The sequence below is a fragment of the Oryctolagus cuniculus genome, chromosome 13 (assembly GCF_051225735.1).
Source record: "Oryctolagus cuniculus isolate XC-2025 breed Fujian yellow rabbit chromosome 13, ASM5122573v1, whole genome shotgun sequence".
In the NCBI taxonomy this organism is placed as follows: Eukaryota; Metazoa; Chordata; class Mammalia; order Lagomorpha; family Leporidae; genus Oryctolagus; species Oryctolagus cuniculus.
The window spans coordinates 46,203,943-46,223,004 of NC_142879.1; the positions used below are offsets into that span (position 1 = coordinate 46,203,943).

General features: G+C 41.9%; 1 long non-coding RNA gene and 1 pseudogene across 2 annotated transcripts; both read right to left on the reverse strand.

Moving 5' to 3' along the window:
- Nucleotides 1-532: 532 nt before the first annotated feature.
- Nucleotides 533-1,138, reverse strand: LOC100343742 (ras-related protein Rab-5A pseudogene; annotated as a pseudogene).
- A 10,045-nt stretch (nucleotides 1,139-11,183) lies between these two features.
- LOC138844963 (uncharacterized) lies at nucleotides 11,184-17,917 on the reverse strand. 2 transcript variants are annotated; one of them, XR_016218923.1, is made up of 3 exons: nucleotides 17,757-17,917; nucleotides 15,681-15,758; nucleotides 11,184-11,923 (listed from the first exon to the last, which is right to left on the reverse strand). It is a non-coding gene; the product is annotated as an uncharacterized LOC138844963 (long non-coding RNA). The 2 variants fall into 2 exon arrangements; XR_016218924.1 differs by lacking the exon at nucleotides 11,184-11,923 and adding an exon at nucleotides 13,586-13,716 and having other exon boundaries at nucleotides 17,757-17,888.
- Nucleotides 17,918-19,062: the final 1,145 nt, after the last annotated feature.

Genomic DNA, 19,062 nt, shown 5'->3' on the forward strand with positions numbered 1-19,062 from the left:
AATGCTTTGGACTATTTTCTTGTGGTTAATTTTTGAAAATATGAAATGTATACTTTAAGTATGGATACCAAAGAAAATCACTCTTTGCCTGAATACTTTACCTAAGCATAAATATATTCAGAATCTCCTAAAAATATTTTTGAAAACTCCAAATAAGTTCCAAGTCCTTTTCATAGATGACTACTGTATTAGTTTGGAGAAGCTGGCTGGTTCACAGAAGATCCAGATAGTCATTTGTCTCTGTTTCTAGTGATGAGAAATGATTACTCCTATCCACCCTTTCAATGAAACAAGTGTACACACAGTGCTTACTTTCCCTATCTGTTGCTGAAACAGTCAGAGAGACACATGTATGTTATTGAAAATGAAGTTCAAAATACCTAAAATAATTTTGTGTTAGACACTTTACTCTGTCCTACATCTCTGTCTCTTCTTTTTGGGAGTCATGCTGGGCTAGTTAAATGCTTCAATTCCACTCTTATTTACGTCTAAAAAGCGGAAGATTTTTCCCCAGCTAATTCAAACTGGAGGTTTAGTTGCTGCAACACTGACTCCTAGTTGGTTGTGCTTGGTTGTGTGTGCTCAGTATGATCTGCTCCTCTTCCTCTAGCAGAATTTGCTCCTAGATTCTGTGGTTCATTCCTTGGCAACATTTTAGCTATTGCCATGAATATTTCATTTACATTCATCGATGTTTTAGCTGCTGTCTCCATGAAAAAACTGTTGTCATCTTCATGGGACTGTACTTCCTGGATATCAACAACTCTTTTCATTTGCTGGGTTGGTCTTGTGTTCTGATGATGCGCTTGCCTCTGAAGCTCTTTAACCTAGTTTTTTGCTCTTACGAAAGACTCCTCATTTGTGATATAAACAACTACAGTTGCTTGTGCTCCTTGCAGTACATTGGTGCTAACTTATGGCATCCTTCTTAACTAGCTGTATCTTATATTCATATTTCAATCTTTGCTGTTATGTCATCAAGACACAGTTTGGCTTAGAAGAACAGCCCCAATGGTACTCTCCTGAAATTCATTGACCTTTCATAAAATGAAGCACTCAGCTTGATTTGCCAATAGCAGACTCCTCTTTTTTTCCCAGTATTTGGCGCACTGGGTCTTGCTGCTCCTTGATTGGCCATGTTCTAATTTAAAATAAGTCCCTAATTTCAGACTCTTAAATGAGCCTCCATGATGCAAGGTGTCCGATTTGTTTATCTGGAGGTAAAGAAACCTGGGACTGCAGCATGCAGAGGCGTGGGCCTGCAGCTTCCTGGCAGCAAGGTATGGGTGTGCGCTGAAGGATAGGAGCGAGGCTGCAACTGTGGCAATGGTGTCATGTCCTGCTGGCTTGCTCTATGACTTAAACACACTGTCAGACCATCTTTTTGTTTCTTGTTTATGGCACCCAAGTTAATAACTACATCCATTCTAATGTATCCCCAGGTGTCAGTGAAACTATTCCTAATAACTGGTACTAAGATAGAGGAGTGGTAAGATGGGGATGGCGGATAAGGAGAGCAAAACTAATTACTATGCTCATCTCCAGTGTTGCTGCTTTTCATCCAGTGTTTTCTTCTCTGTCAGTCAACCTGGGGACTTGAGTAGAATGAGTTTTGGTAGACCATGGAGAACAAGGAGTAAGCACCAATAAAGCAAAGATTCTGTCACATTTACTGATGTAGTCTAGTTCTTGGTACAGAACCTGGTATAGAGTGGGACCCCAACATTCATTCACTCAATAACTTTATTGGGTACTCACAGTGTTCCAGTTACTATTCAAGGCAACGGAAATATGTCACTGAACAAAATATATAGAATTTCCTGTTATCTTGGAATTTGTATTTGATTCAGAGAAGAGCATATGAGTATAATAAATAAATAATTTTGAATAAAACAATGTTACATGATACAGAAACAAACAATAAATGTATTTCCACTTAAAATTACCTTTTATTAATATTTGTGTTTTACATAATAAAATCCAGAAAATATTAGTGAAAGAAGTTAAAAATCCCTTAGTCCACGTTCCACCCTGATTCCCCACACCTCTCTTCAGAGACAATGCTGAGTAATGGGGAATGATTCTCAAATGTGTGGGCCATCCTGGCACAGAGACTGTGTTGATCTTCCCTGTGCTCTTCCAGTGTGAAGGTCCATATCCACAAAACAAGCACCAGTGATTTTTATTATTTAAAAAAATGAAAAAAAAAAACACTAGCCAATGTTATAAATTACAAATGACAACTTCTTGATAACCATAGCCCTTCTTATTTTTAATGTTTATTTTTGTTTGTAATCCACTTGAAAGGCAGTGACAGAGAGAGAGAGAGAGTTCCCATCCATGAGTTCACTCCCCTGATGCCTATAACATTCAGAGCTGGGCCAAGCTGAAGCCAGGAGCCCAGAACTCTATCTGGGTCTCCCACATGGATGACAGGGTCCCAAGCATACCTGCTGTCTCCCAGGTGCATTAGTAGGCAGCCGGAATGGAAGCTGAGAAGTCAGGACTTGAACCAGGCACCTCACTATGCGATGTGGGAGTAGCAAGCTGCAGCTTAACTTGCTGTGTGCAACATCCACTCCACTCACAACAGTGTTCTTAGACTTAAAAATGTAATAAATCATGGAAAAGGAAAAGCAAATATAAGAGAAAGCAGACATAAAAGACTGAACTGAATAATGAACTAACCAGGGCCGTTTTTTCTAGATGTGCATTTCGTTTTCTGTTGCCATTACTTTATAGTCAAAGTAATAAAATACAACTGAAAAGTAGAGAGTCTTCAAATTATACTTTTCTATGCCATTACTAGTTTTGTCACAATTCCCATATTGGTCAGAGTTGTGCTATGGGAAAAGTACAACAAAAAAGATATTGTTTCCTTTGCTATAACTCTACTGGGTTATTAGGGTGTCACAGTGGCTACTTCATAATCTCTTGTGAGCATAGACCCCTTTGTGAAGTGTGATCATAATTGGCACAAAGACTCTCTCTACTTAGGCAGAACAGAACTCAGTTATGAGTATGCAGATGCTTTCCTAGTGTAGAATATTGCAAAACTAGGAGTTCAACTTCATGGAATCTCCAAATAAAAATGTCTCAAATATAAGATTTCCTCAAGGTCTGTAACTTTTTAAATAACTTTTATGCTCCAAGTTGTATATATGACATTATTTTTATTGAAGCTGTCATTTTTATTAATTTGGAAGCACTCTCTGTCCCTGATCGATCTAAACATTCTAACAATTTTTGATAATATAATTTATATAATGATGATAAGATATAAATTGTTACCATTAGAATATATGTTTATACATTATAATTAATTCCTATAACATATCTTAAATAAGTAAAATCCTATAACAGGGCTAAACATTGGTATTTCTGCAATACTTGAAGCACAAGATATTTATGTTTTCCCTTATATTTAGCAAGGAAAGTAATAGTACTATCTTCTCACATAAAGCTATTAATAATATAGCTCATTAATGTCAACAATTTGAAAATTAAGCTGAAATGAATAATTAAATAATAGATGTCTGTGTATATTTTTCTATATGCTTTATATACATTATATATCTAATATATACAATGAGAAATCATATTTGTAATTAAAGAGCTAGTCTCCTTCCCAGATAGAAATTGTATCCCTCTCTAAATAATGACTCTACCAACAATGTGCTGCCCATACTGATTTTTCTTTTACTTATTCTAATAAATAAAACAAGGAGGGAGACAAGTTCCCCAAAATGCCTCTAAAAAGCCTGATAGCTGAAACTGTTGTTTTAGATTTGAAGGGTTGAAGCTTTGCCGGGCAATGCGCAAAGCCATGACCAAGGAGGAGCTGTATAGTGCGATGGGCACATCCCCAGCTTGGTTATTAACTTGGTTTTGTAAATGGAGTTCATCTAACAGGAATGTGCTTGGTATTTAGTTTTTAACTTTCACGTCTTACTTTCTAATCCAGGTGAAAGTGACTTCAGGATGTAGACGGTAGAGATTGTTTTAAGTATCATACATTACTTTATGGGAGTAGATTTCCTTTTCTTTTGCATTTACTCTGGTTCACCATTAACATTTGAGAGGTAGTAAAACACACACACACACACACACACACACATTTGCTGACAAGGAGCTTTACTGTCAGGCCTTTAACCCTGGACTGTTCTCCTGCTATGATAATATGATAATATGCCTTGCACTGTTGAATCACCTCAAGAGCTTGTTAAACAATGAGTTTCCCACGCTCCACCCCTCTCCGATTCACTTCATCAGAATCAGCAGGCGGGGCGCCGTCCAGTATCTACACGTCAAACAAGCCTAGCAGGTGATGCTGGTGGAGAGTCCTGCCTTGGCAGTTCCAATCACATCTTTCTGGGGTTTGCTCTGCAGAGTTCCTTCACGGTACACATCACTGTGATGACAGACATACAGCTATCGTGCGTTGATAATGAGTGATCATTTGTGGAACCCCGAGGATAGGTCAATCATAGACTTCTAAATATCAAGGAAGGCGGCCGGCGCCACGGCTCAGTAGGCTAATCCTCCACCTTGGCCTTGCGGCGCCAGCACACCAGGTTCTAGTCCCGGTCGGGGCGCTGGATTCTGTCCCGGTTGCCCCTCTTCCAGGCCAGCTCTCTGCTGTGGCCAGGGAGTGCAGTGGAGGATGGCCCAAGTGCTTGGGCCCTGCACCCCATGGGAGACCAGGAGAAGCACCTGGCTCCTGCCTTCGGATCAGCACAGTGCGCCGGTCGTGGCGGCTATTGGAGGGTGAACCAATGGCAAAGGAAGACCTTTCTCTCTCTCTCTCTCTCTCTCTCACTGTCCACTCTGCCTGTCAAAAAAAAAAAAAAAATCAAGGAAGGACTTGGGCTCTGCAAAGGTGCCAGCTGCAGCTGGGAGCTGTGCTGGAGGTGACTACCGAGCCAGGGGGAAGGGACCAGGCTTTCCCCAACCTTCTAGAGGACAGTTTTTTCCAGGAATTCCTCTCCAAAGATCCTGCCCCAGGTTTTGGAGTCATACCTCCTGCACCCACGGAAAGCAGGGCATGGACACCTTTTTTTGGCGCTGTTGCTTGTGTCAAATGATATGGAGTCAGGTAGTGGAAGAACCCACGTGAAATGTTCCCATGGGCACTGGAGAAAAACTGATGCTCATGGGTGGGGAAATCCAATGAGCTGTGTTCCCAGATGGGCTTTCCGGTGAGCCACGGTGAGCCGAGGAGGCTTGGAGAAGGTCGTGATCATAGAACCCAACCGCTGGGCCAGGCGCCCACCACAGTGCAGCACAGGGGAGCTCCCTGCTAGCCCTGGCCCACTTACCCCGGGCCCAGCTGCTCCCCCGACACTGTGCTCTGTGTGGTTTTGCCCAAGCGTCATGGTTGCCACCACTCTTCGAGTGTGTTACCCAAGTTTCTTCCCTTGACCTCTAAGCTCAATTGCCTTTGGCTCCCAAAACTTTGCCCTCTGAGAGGTCAAACACCTCTGGGGTGAGGACTTTCTCATCATCTTGTGTCACATTTCCCCCATCCCCAAGTCCCTGCACCTCGGATCTACCTCTCTGCATGTAACCCAAGGCTCTGCCCAAGTCCTGAGCCCTAAACCTGCAAGGTAGAGCCCCCAGCTGCCTGCTGGCCACACCCTCACCCTCACAACAACATACCACATGAAATCTACTCCCTACCCTGGCCCTAATAGATTTATGCCCACAGGACATCAACTGTGAGAAACAAATATTACTAAATGAGCTCAATAACTAAATGAGCTCAATTCCCAACTGGCTACTAGGCCATTATTCAAATTGTCTTGAATGCTGACTCCCGCATTGAGTTGAGTAGCAGCACCATATCTGTCATTATACAGGTTAATATTGTTTGCGTTATTTCATGCCCTCCTTTGATCAACATGAAAATCTCACTTCTTCCTCATGAAGATTCTGGCAGGGTATTATTTATTTGAAAGGCAGTGTTACACAGAGAGAGAGGGAGAGACAGAGAAAAAGAGAGGTCTTCCATTTGCTGGTTTATTCCCCAAATGGCCGCAACAGCTGGGCTGGGTCAGCCTGAAACCAGGATCAGAAACTCCATCTGGGTCTCCCTTATGGATGCAGGGGCCCAAGTACTTGGGCCATCTTCCACTGCCTTCCTGGGCACATTAGCAGGGAACTGGATGGGAAGTGGAGCAGCTGGGAAATGAAACCATGCCCATATGGGATGCTGGTGTTGTAGGCAGAGGCTCAACCTGCTACACCACAACACTGGCCCCAGATCATTGTCTTTCACATTCCAACTGTTGAAGCCCTTATTTTGTAGAATGTGGTTTTTAATGTTTATATTTATTTGAAAAGCAAATTTATAGGACAGAGAGAGAGAGAGAGAGAGAGAGACCGTCCATCCACTCATTTATTTGCCAAATACCTACAACAGGTGAGACCAAGCCAGGCTGAGTCCAGAAGCCTGGAATTCCATCTGGGTCTCCCATGTGGGCAGCAGGAATCTGAGTACTTGAGCCGTCATCTGGTGCTTCCCAGGGTGGACATTAGCAGGAAGCTGGATCAGAAACGGAGGATGGACTCAACCCCAGGCACTCAGATACTGGATGGGGGGATCTCAAGCTGAGGCTTAACCTGCTGTGCCACAACATCTGCCCTATAGTTTGTGCTTTAAAACCTAAGGGCAGGTATTTGGCCTAGAAAAACAACACACATCAGAGTGGCTGGGTTCAATCCCTGGCTTCTTGCTCCAGCTTCCTGCAAATGTAGACCATGGGGTGATGAACAATGGTGATGGCTCAAGTAGTTTGGCTCCTGCTTGGACTCCTGCCAACCACATGAGAGACCTGGATTGAGTTTTCTGTTCCTTGCATTGTAGCCATATGGGAAATGAATCAGTGGATAGAAACTCTATCTGTCTCTCAAATAAATTAAAAATAGGTTTTCTTTGTTTCCCCATTACAAAATTATGACTTTTTTTCTATCTATACAGCTTCTTTTTCCTCAGATATCCCCAGCCCTTCAGGATTCAATAAAAAACTCATTTTGAGAATCACATTTATATAATACAATATCATGCTTAAAATGAAGATTCAGTTATTGATTCAAGTTGCCATTATTAATCTCAGACCCACTATTGGAGTGTACAAGTTGAAATTCACAGGTCGTGAAGTTGCTTAATGACAACAGGATTCTGGGGCGTCACTTACTGTGGAAAAAGGGATCAGGATGTGGTTGTAACTCCACAACTGTCCTTTGACCATGTTTTCTGTGTGTAACTCTCCAGTGTCCGGAATCAATCTCTGATGCTATCTTCAGAAACTCTGTATACTACCTCGCATGTCAGTTATCCATTGTCATCATTTGCTAATATAGTCATTCTTTGTCCCTCAGTAACCTCAGGGGACTGGTTCTAGAACCTCCCACTCACCCCTATTACACACACCCCAAATTCTGAGGTCCCTTTTTCAAATGGTGTAATATTTGCATATACCCCACACTTATCCTCCCATATACTTTAAATGATCTCTAGATGACTTACAAAACCTAATGCAGTGTTAATGCTATGTGAATAGTTGTTATCCTGTATTGTTTAGGAAATATGACAAGGGGGAAGACGTCTCCACATGCTCAGTACAGACATAACTCTGTTTGTGAATATTTTTGATCCATGATGGGTTGACTCTACAGATGTGGAAGCCATTTGTACACATTGCTATCCAGAGCACACCCCATTGTCTCAGCTTCTCAGAGATCTTCTGAGTCCTTAAAATGTAACCTCTGGGGTGGGTGTTTGTGCAGCAGTCAAGACGTTGCTTGGGATGCCAGCTGCACATACTGGTGTGGCTGGGTTGAGTCAGAGCTCCACTTCCTATTCCAGCTTCCTGATAATGAACACCCTGAGAGTGATGGCTCAAGTTCTTTGGCCCCTGCCGCCCACATGGGAGTCCCGGATTGAGTTTCTGGCTCTCAGCTTTGGCCTGGCTCAGCCTGGGCCATTGCAGGCATTTTGAGAGTAAACAGCAGATGGAGGCTCTGTCTCTCTTTCAAATAAATGAAAATAAATTAAACAATTAAAATGCAATCTCCTGATTACTATCCTTTAATGAACCCCCTCCCACCCCCAGACACACACACACTTAAGCATGGAGTTCCTTGACTCCTTCTACCTTCACGAATCTCCATCTCTACATTCAGATACTGCCAACGTACCCTCAGCACACGTCTCTACTCTGGCATGCTGTACTCAGCCCACACATCTCTTATCTGCTCTTTCTTCTTGGTTGGTCTTCTTTGTGTAGGTTCAAAAATCAATCGCTGGGGCCGGCATTGTGCTGTAGCGGGTTAAGCGGCCGCCTGCAGTGCTAGCATCCCATATGGTTGCTGGTTCGAGTCCCGGCTGCTCCACTTCTGATCCAGCTCTCTGCTTTGGCCTGGGATAGCAGTAAAGATGGCCCAAGTCCTTGGGCTCCTGCACCCATGCGGGAGATCCAGAAGAAGCTCCTGACTCCTGGATTCAGATGGGTACAGCTCTGGCCACTATGGCCAATTAGGGAGTGAACCAGTGGATGGAAGATTCTCTCTCTTTCTGTCTCTCCCTGCCTCTCCTTCTCTGTGTTATTCTGATTTTCAAATAAATAAATAAATGTTTAAAAAAATAAATTGCCAAGTTCCTTAAAACCAAATTTCTTTAATTTTCATGCTACACAAAGCAAAAATTTTAAGTGACCATTTGGGTTTAACAACAAACACTTCCTAGCCCATAAATCAAGAAAAAGTAAGTAGGTAATATAATCAGCTAAATCTAATATATTAGCCTTTACCCCAGTAGAATACTTACAAGTTATACAATGACAATGCAGGGAAAACATTTCTTATTTGGAAGATCTGCCTATTTTATTGAAGGCCCCAAATAGATCCAGAACTTTCAAAACCTAAGCCATAGTTATTGGTAGAAGGAAATAAAAAGCACAGCATACAGGATAAGAAATAGAAAAATGAACTGAAGCTAAAATGAAACCTCAAATGCTATAAGAAAATTTAAGAAAGTCACAGAAATATTTTCAAAGTGACATATCAGGAAGAGAAAGCAGCAAAAAGCTAGACCTAGTGAGGAAGTCCCAAAAACCAGTAAGGAAAAAAAATCTTCCTAAAAATGATGGATGATTTCATCAAGACCACTAGAATTAAATCAGAAGGCAGGAACGCAGCAGATGGAGGCTCTGTAGTAGTAAAATATGTCAGACCAAATTCATTAGAGCCATGGAAAAATGGGATATTAGATCCTTTAATAATAAATAAAATCCTCTAAGTATTGAAAGGAACTAATAGTCTTTTCCAGTTATGTGCAAAAGTCATTTATTAACAATAACACATTAGCATTCATTAACATTTTTTGATCCTCTAAGAGATTCTAAAGCATTCATTTGCTTTTTTTTTTTTTTTTGACAGGCAAAGTTAGACAGTGAGAGAGAGAGAGACAGAGAGAAAAGTCTTCCTTCCGTTGGTTCACCCCCCAAATGGCTGCTACGGCCGGCGTGCTGTGCTGATCTGAAGCCAGGAGCCAGGTGCTTCCTCCTGGTCTCCCATGTGGGTGCAGGGGCTCAAGCACCTGGGCCATCCTCCACTGCCTTCCCGGGCCACAGCAGAGAGCTGGACTGGAAGAGGAGCAACCGGGACTAGAACCTGGCACCCATATGGGATGCCGGCACTGCAGGCGGAGGATTAACCAAGTGAGCCCCAGCGCCGGCCCAATCATTTGCTTTTAATACATAAAGTATACTACCATTTGATTGTCATTTTAAGTAGGTCATAGAATACTTGAATTCGAATGTTTCTTCATCTTTTGCAGAATTTCAATAAATACTGAATATTTCAATGAATCAGTCATAATTAAATAACACTTATGTTCCACCACAAAGATATAATGACAACAAATCTTTCAAATTTGAGAGCATTTGACCTTAACAAACTCAAGAGGATTCTGTGAGAACACTCTGTGGACAATAACATATTACTTGAAGACTGCATATTACTCTTGTTGCTTTCATGGTGTTTAGTCATAATATTAATAGGCCAATGTGATATTATCCCATGTGTTTCTGTGAAATATCTCTGTTTCTGGTTAGTTAGTAGGATATTATTAGTATACCATATAATATTAATGGTTGTATGTTTTCCTTTTTTCAATACTTTTCTGAAATAAGTACTTTTCACTAATATCATTAAACAGAAAAGATATTTCAGACTGCCAGGGCAACTTACTGTGGTGTTAACATATCTCATATATATCACAACACATTTGCTATGCAAATATTTGTCCTAGGTTAAGAATAAAACTGACAAACTTGAGCTTTTGGAACACAATAGTTTCTGAACCAAGATTTTGCATTATCCTTCTTGAAAGATGCTAGCGAGTTTTTTTTTTTAATAACTTGTCATATTTTATTCATTTGAAAGGCAGAAAGACAGAGACAGACAGAGACAGAGAGAGAACTCTCATTCCCTGGGTCACTCCTCCAGATGCCCATAACAGCCATGGCTGGGCCAGGCTGAAGCCAGGAGGCTGGAACTCCATCCAGATCTCCCATGAGAGTGTCAGGGACACAAATGCTGTAGGTGTGAAGGACAAGTTCTTCAAGCCCCAGACAATGGACTGAATGAAACTCACAGAGACAGCAAGTACAGGCAGCAAAAATTTACTATAGCAAGCAAAGTGCATTTCACAAAGAGAGTGGAAGTGGGCTTCTGCGAAGAACTCCACTTAGAGTTGAAGGAAAACTCAGTTCAGAACTTCCTCCTAGGGCCACAAAGCAAAAGCACACTCAATAAGACTTGGGCAGCGGGCCTCTGAGAATTCAGAGTCCTGAGTTCAATGTGTACTGTTAATTTATAGCCAAATTTTCAGAGAAGAGGGAGAGTCATTGCCAGGAAATTGTGGCCGGAAGTCCTCGGTGGAGGGATGCTGCCATCCTGTCCTGAGAGATATCCTTGGGGACTCTGAACAGGAGTTCTCTGATGCAATGCCTCATAGGCTTCGCCTCTCAGGATTAGCTTTAGCTGTTTCCTCCCATGGGCTGGCCAGGGTTGATCGTTATCTCATGCATGCAAGTCCTTCTTTGAGCTACTTACATTCTGAACTGGCAGCTTTAAGCAGGTAAAATAGTTTTTAGCTTTTTTTAAATAAAAAGTCTGCATTTTCTTCTTTCTTGATGTTTTTCCTGGATCCTGGCTATCTCCTGCCTCAGAAGTAACTGGGTCATCCCCTACTGCCTCCCAGGGTGCAAATTAGCAGGAAACTGGAATGGGAAGGGAGCTGAGATTCAAACCCAGACACTCAGCTATGGGGACCAGTGTCCCAAGCAGGAGCTTACCTTTTGCCACTTGATTTTAACACACTGTGAAAAGGATTCTTACTCCTGATTTGGCTATACTGTCTCCATCAACACTAGTTGAAAGCCATTTACAACTTTCTGCATTTAATGGGGTGTGGTCAATTTAATTACTCCAAAGTGATTTCGTATACATTTACTTATTACTTCTCTTCTGGAATAATAGAGGTTATCCTTAGTCAACAGACTAAGAAGGAACAAAATTTGTTTTTAACATTAGAGACAACTGGTATCTGCTGAGGATCACATGTGATGTCAATGTATCAGTTACAAAACTTTGGCTTTATTTTTCCATTCTGACACCATCAACAGGGCAGAGTTGAAAGTCCTTGCATGACTGTGGTTTACAGGGACCTGTTTCTGTGGGTGTGTAGAAAACTGCTGGCCCGTCAGGTTTCAGTTGACAGCATATGCAGCTGAGAGAGTTGTCACCACACCCCTTCTGGCCCTCTCAAGCTTTTGCATCACACTGCGTGAGCAATCCTGCCACAGGCATTTGTTGATTTTAATCATCCACATCCCTTGTGAGTTTTGGCCTTCATTCCCTAAAACAAGACAAAACAAAAAAAAGGCAGTGCAGTTCTGATAACCCCATAACATTTCTTAAATTCAGGTGGTGCATATGTGTAATTGTGTTGGTATTAAATTTCTTTCCTAGCAGTGAAATAATGTTTATAGTAAATCACCCCCATGGTATTTTCTTATTAGGTGATTCAAAAAAATAAATAAAAATGGAAATGCAATCTCCAGGAAGAAAAGAAGTACTAATATTTAAGGAAACAAAAGAACATTTGGGGAAACCAGATTGTCAGGGAAATTTGGAAACAAGTGATGTGGAAGCCTGGGTTGGAATAATGAATGAAACCAGAGTAACAGGATTTAAAAAGCAACAGAAATGATTTGTCTCTTAAAATTTATTTGTTGCAAAATCAGTGCTATAATGGATTGATGAGCAAGCAGTCTTTATGACTTTAGGTGTGGGTTACATTTTAGGAATCTTAATGTTGAGACTAAATAGTTTTGTACAGAGTTTTCAGCCAGCAGTCAGTATTGCATCTATGTCCAGGAGAAAGAAGAAAAATTCAGTTTTACATACATACTAGTCTTACAGATGTGACATTATCATATATGATTATATCCTAAGTGTATATTTAACATGGGGGGCTCTCACTTGCTGACAGAATTTTCTATTTTTCTAATCAGGTTTAAATAAGCATACAGATAAATGATATACCATTGTTTTTGTTGAAGTAGTCTCAAGAAAGCAGATTAGACAAATTTCTGTCAGCAGATGAATGGATGAAGAAATTACATATAGGATGAATAAACAAATTACATATATACACCAGGAAGTATTATTAAATCTTTAAAAGAAATGAAATTCTGATTACTGATACAGGCTACAACATTGATGAACCTTGAGGATATTATACTAAGTGAAGAAAGACCCCCAAAACAAATTGATTCCACTTCTCTGAGATACCTAGAATTGCCCTAGTGAATATCTGTGTATAAATAATTTCTTAAAGGTGATTCTACTTCTTTTAAAAAATGTTCAAAATAGTATAATGTGTTCTTTATCTGTCTATTTGTTGAGAGGGGACAAATTACCAGAAGAATAATTTTATCACAAATCAAGTGAGAAAACAGAATTGATAAAGTTAGTTGAACCATTTGATAAAATTTCTAATAGCCCAGAAGTCAACTTCCATGTATGTAGCTTATTTTTACCTTATAAATTAAAAACTGATTACTTAGTTAAAAAGCATGCAAATGCATATTGGGCAGTAGTTGGCAGAGCTGTTTTATGTGGCAGTGGGGTGCATGGGATGAATGAGTTTGAAAGCATGACCTTTTTTTGCTATGATATTTATTTAGTTTTCTAAAGCACAGTATACAAAAGAGAGGAGAGACAGGGCTTTTATGATATCTCTTTTGAAACTTCCTTAAGTAAAAAAAATACAAATTTAATTCTATATTTTCTCCTTATATCTTATTTATTATTTTTTATTTGAAAGGCAGAAAAAGCAGAGACACAGAGAGAGAGAGACATACAAAGAGAGACAGAAAGAAGTCTTCCAAGTTCTAGTTCATTCCCTAATGCCTGCCATAGTCAGGGTTGATTAGGCCAAAGTCAAGATCCAGCAACTCCATCTGGGTCTCTCATGTGGGTAGTAGGGACCAAGTACTTCAGCCATAAGTACCTCAAATGATGCTTCCTCCCCGGAACCACATTAGCAAGAAGCTAAAGCAGTAGCAGAGCAGAGACTTGAACCCACTCCAGTATGGGATGTGGTGTCCCAAGAGGCATCTTAACTGCTGTACCAAATGCCTGCCCCTATTTAAAGATACATATATATTATATATATCTTTATAAAATTTATTTGAGAAGCACACACACACACACACACACACACACATACAGAGATCTCCCATCTGCTGGTTCATGCCTGAAATGTCTGCAAAAGCCAGGCCTGGAGCAGGATAACACTGGGAGCTGGGATCTCAGTCCAGATCTCCCACATGGGTGGCAGGAACTGCACCTGCTGCCTCCCAGAGTATACTTTAGCAGGAAGTTGGAATTGAGATGGCAGTTTTGGTTGTACTTCCAAAAGTTGGTGCAAAAGGAATGAACAGCAACTTTATTTCACTGCAAATAAATTTTTAAATTTGTGCATGGTATTTTTTTTTTTTTGAAGATTTACTTATTTATTTGAAAGACAGAGTTACAGAGAAAGGTCGAGACAGAGAGAGGTCTTCCATCCTCTGGTTCATTCCCCAAATGTCCACAACAGGTGAGCTGATCCGAATCCAGGAGCTTCTTCCAGGTACCCCATGTGGGTGCAGGGGAACAAGCACTTGGGCCATCCTCCACTGCTTTCCCAAGCCATTAGCAGTGAGCTGGATCAGAAGTGGAACAGCTGGGACTAGAACCATATTGGATGCTGGCACTGCAGGATGGGGCTTTAACCCACTGCACCATAGCACCAGCACCTGTGCACTGTATTTTTTACAATACATATTTTCCATGAAATTTTTGAAGTTTATACAAGTTCATAAAACTCTTGGTAACCAATTTTTCTTTAACATTTTTATTTCACCTTTTTAATTCACTAAGTGCCCATAGAGTACTTGCTCATTCCTCCCCCCACTTTTTTTTTTTTTTTTTTTTTTTTTGCAAAATGTAGAGGGTTTTGAGTCCTGTTTAGAAAAAAAGTCCATGGTAGTACTATACATTGTTATTATTTAAAAATAAATTTATGGGGCCAGCACTGTGGTGTAGGGGGTAAAGCCACTGCCTGCAGTGCTGGCATCCTATATGGGCGCCAGTTCGAGTCTCAGCTGCTCCACTTCCAATCCATCACTCTGCCATGGCCTGGGAAAGCAGTAGAAGATGGCCCAAGTCCTTGGGCCCCTGCACCTGCATGGGAGACCCAGATGAAACTCCAGGCTCCTGGCTTGGCTTTGGATCAGCTCAGCTCTGGCCATTGCAGCCATATGGGGAGTGAACCAATGGATGGAAGACCTCTCTCTCTCTCTATGCCTCTGCCTCTCTGTAACTCTGCTTTTCAAACAAATAAATACATCTTTAAAAAAAAAAAAAAGAAATTTAAGGTAATGCCCCTACTGTTTTTAAGAGTGTACCTTTACAGTTTAATTTTTTCTTTGACTTTGAGTTGTACATTTTTGTTCGTTGCTATTTACTAGTCAAAAATACTAGTTTATTAAAAGTCAGAAGACAATATAAATATGTAAAAGATTTAAATGCAGTGTATTAGTTCATTATGAATCTGCCAAATATAGTTGTACTGTTAATTTCCTATAAGTAGAAATTTTAGTATTCCTTTGAGGCTAAAAGCATTATTCTTGCATGATAAATATTCCTGTTTTAAAGAGAGTGAGGTTAGTTGAGTTTTTAATGTGTATTTATTCAAAACACTCTATTCATAATTTTGTACCTAAAACTATAAAGAAGACATAGGTAGAATATCCATCAACAGTATAATGAAATCTTGATTGATTCTGAGAGCAGGTCATCCAAAATGAACAAACAAGTCTTGTAATTGCATACCACAGGTAAAAAAATTAGCCCTAGCAAATGAGGCCAGAGAGGGAGTGCTACAGACCCAGAGGGAAGGTCCTAATGTTATGACTGAACCAAAGCAATTCACCAGTAATACTTTCCCTCCTTTAGCTCATAGCAACTGTAGAAAGTTTTAACAAATCTTGTTGCAACAGACAAAGACTATGTCCTCAAATAATAATTTTTAAATAACGCTTTGAGAAATGCTGAGTACTTACCAGCCTTGTTGCATCTCAGGGTTTTCCAAGTGACCATGCTGTTTTCCTGAGCATCTGTTGGCCAGCTGCCAACCAAAGCTGCTCCCAAGAGACACAGTGTTGTTAGAGGTGGAGGTGGGTTGAGAGGGTTAATTTTAAGTTTACAGATAGCACTGCACTTGGAATGAGTAAAAAACATTCTGAAAGTTAGTGGCGATAAGAAGTTGTAAACAGGTTTCAGATCTGTATAGAAATAGCTTAGGTACTGATGTCTGCTCAAAGTTCTATGTTGTTGAAAATGCTTCAGATACATGATTTTTAAAAAATCAATCAATCAATTAATTTGAAAGGCAGAGAGAGAGAGAGAGAGAGAGAGAGAGAGAGAGAGAGATCCTATCCCCTAGAAGACACCTAAAATTCCTATGACAGCCAGGGCTGGGCCTGGCTCAACTGAGGAGCCAGGAACTCAGTCTAGGTCTCCCCTGTGGAGTGGCAGGAACCCAATTCCTTGAGTCCTGACCACTTTCTCCCAGGGTCTGCATTGACAGGAAGTGGTGGGGGGGGTGGTGAGGAGCTGGAGCTGGGAATTGAACCCAGGTACTCCCACAGGATGGTTGTAACTACTAGGCTAAACACCTGCTCCTGACACATGATCTCAAAGGAGGGAGTGTCTTATGAATACCACATCTTTGCCATGGACAAAGATCACCAGTGCTATCCATTTGTGAGTCCTGATTCATCCGTACTTTGGGAAAGGAGCTCAAGATTATGCCAGTGGGCGGAAGAACCCAGCGCTTCTTTTCCTACATCTATAGTAAGTGAAAACAAACCTCTACTCATTCCAACTTCTTTCTAATGCTGGATTAAAGATGAAAGTTTTCCCACAAAGACTTCTTAATTTGTCAGTATAAAACTGAAATGGACACTTTCATGATGGTGAAATGTATGTGGCAGACTCAAACAATTTGGGCCACAAAGTGCACTCCTTTTAATTACCCAGAATTACACGAGTAATCAACTCTTTCCATTTCACTCTGAACGTACTGTCCTACATATTTTCTTTATTTGTTGCTTTGCCACAATATAAAAACAAAATAAATTTTTACATATAGTTATTGGATGACATTTAACGCAAAGTATCACAGCCCAAGTTTATTACTCTATATTTTTTCTTATTAAGTTCTGGGCAACATATCATTGATTTCTGCTTCCTTGTGTCATCTCCCATGCTTAAGTATTCTGTGTGTGTGCAACTCTAAAGAATAAGATTAAGGTAAGAGTAAGGCAACAGGATTCTGCAGCACTGGTGAGACAATTACAGGTCTCCCCAGACTGTGAACTACCATTTGGCTGCCTTTAAATGTTTGCAACATTTTGCAGGTACAAAAGATATACACCGGTTGCCCCTCTCCCAGGCCAGCTCTCTGCTGTGGCCAGGGAGTGCAGTGGAGGATGGCCCAAGTACTTGGGCCCTGCACCCCATGGGAGACCAGGATAAGTACCTGGCTCCTGCCTTCGGATCAGTGCAGCACGCCGGCCGTGGCGGCCATTGGAGGGTGAACCAACGGCAAAGGAAGACCTTTCTCTCTGTCTCTCTCTCTCTCACTGTCCACTCTGCCTGTCAAAAAAAAAAAAAAAAAAAAAAGATATACAGCCTCAGGAGGACAAAGCAATGCTAACAACAAGCAACAAGAAAACTAAACACTGCTAATTTGCACATGGAAATATAATGAAGGAAAAAAAAGAAAGAAAAGGAAAGCAGGGAGAGAATGGAAGTTCCTTCTCAAAGAAACGCCTATTTTTCTCTTGTCATAGGAGGGGGAAATACCCCAGACTAAGAGGGACGCTTCTCTGAGGCACTGCCTGCTAGAGTTCCCACAATTTCGCATAAAATAGAGATTGGTATTAAGCAGAAAATTTGGGGGAAGTTTTCTTTATGGATTCATGAACTAGTGACCTCTCAGAGGGTACAGACAACACGTTAACATCAGTTAAACTACAACCAACTTTTGATCAAAAGACACAATTTTCAAACTTCATGTTAATGGCAAATACATTAGGCACTCAAACGTGCATGCGCCATTACATAGAACTTACGAAACACCCCAGGCTGAACAGCAAAAGAAGACCGAAGTTTCCTAAGGATGGTGGGAAAGAAGAAATCAAATGGCTGGGAGGAAGCTTAGGAGGCAGGGTCTTGCCATAATAATGGCGCAGGCCGGACACATTCATATATTCACATGTATGCATTTGTTGTTCTGCAATAAAGAGCAGGATGGGTGTCAGATCAGGGAAAACATGTTACACCCCCTGTTGCCCATGAGCGAACCAATTCTCCAGCATGAAATGGGCACAGTCGGCTGATTCTCCTGACCCATTTCCTGTGGGTTCTGGGACAAGCTGAGGTCCCCACTGACAGCATCCATAAAGTCAGAGCATGCAGTAGCACGGACAAGAAGAAGGGAACAGGATCTTCGGAACCTGGAACTCATGCTACCGTGCTGTTTGAGTTAGGTCTCGTCCTCTTTCATGTTTCTTCAAGAAACACAAAGCGTGGCCTTCGTGCTAGGAAGTGTTCTAAAATTTGAAAGTGTGCAACATTAGCTCAGCTAATCCACTGCAAACTATCTTATAAGGGCGTTGTTATAAATTCTCACCATTTTAGGTGAATTGCTCCAGCTGTTAGAGGTGAACTCCCAGCACGGGCAGTCTGGTTCCAGCACTTGTTACCTATAACTCAGAAAGCTTTGCTTCTTTTTCCTTTGTATTCATCTCTTTCAAATGAGGTTAACCGTGTGCAAAGTAAGACGTAAACTCCTGAGAGGCCCGGAACGGGTTAACGCCTAAGCAGATCCGAGAGCTGGACAAAAAAAAAAAAAAAAAAAAAAAAAAAAAAAAGACCAGCGGGCACAAGCCTGAGAAAGCCCCTAGGAAATTCACCGGGCCTCCTGCTCCTTTAAACTCGAGCTTTCGCTCCCGCCGACACTTGACAAAGCGGCGGCGGCGGGGCCGCGCCGAGCCAGCGCCTGGCGTCCCCCAGCGCGGGGCTGGGGGCCGGAGGGGCTCGCGGGGTCAGGGAGCCGCGGGGCTCCGGTTTGCTTTGCTCACCACCCCCAACTAACGTAGAGCAGCCCTACTGGAAGGGCGCTGTAATGAACCCCTAGCGCGTAGCAGACCCCGCAGGCGCGTGGGCCAGGGCCGGGGGACCCCCGCCCCCACCCCCAGCCACCGCCGGGAGCGCAGGCGGCTAGGGAGCCAGGTGGGTGCGGGCAGCGCCCGGGCTGCCGAGGGCGCGGGCCGGTACGAGGATGGCGCCCCGGCGGCGCGGGGAAGCCGCCCCGTGCTTCCCTCCCCTGTCTCCCCACCGACTCCGCTCACGGCCGGCGCCCCGGACCGCCAGCGG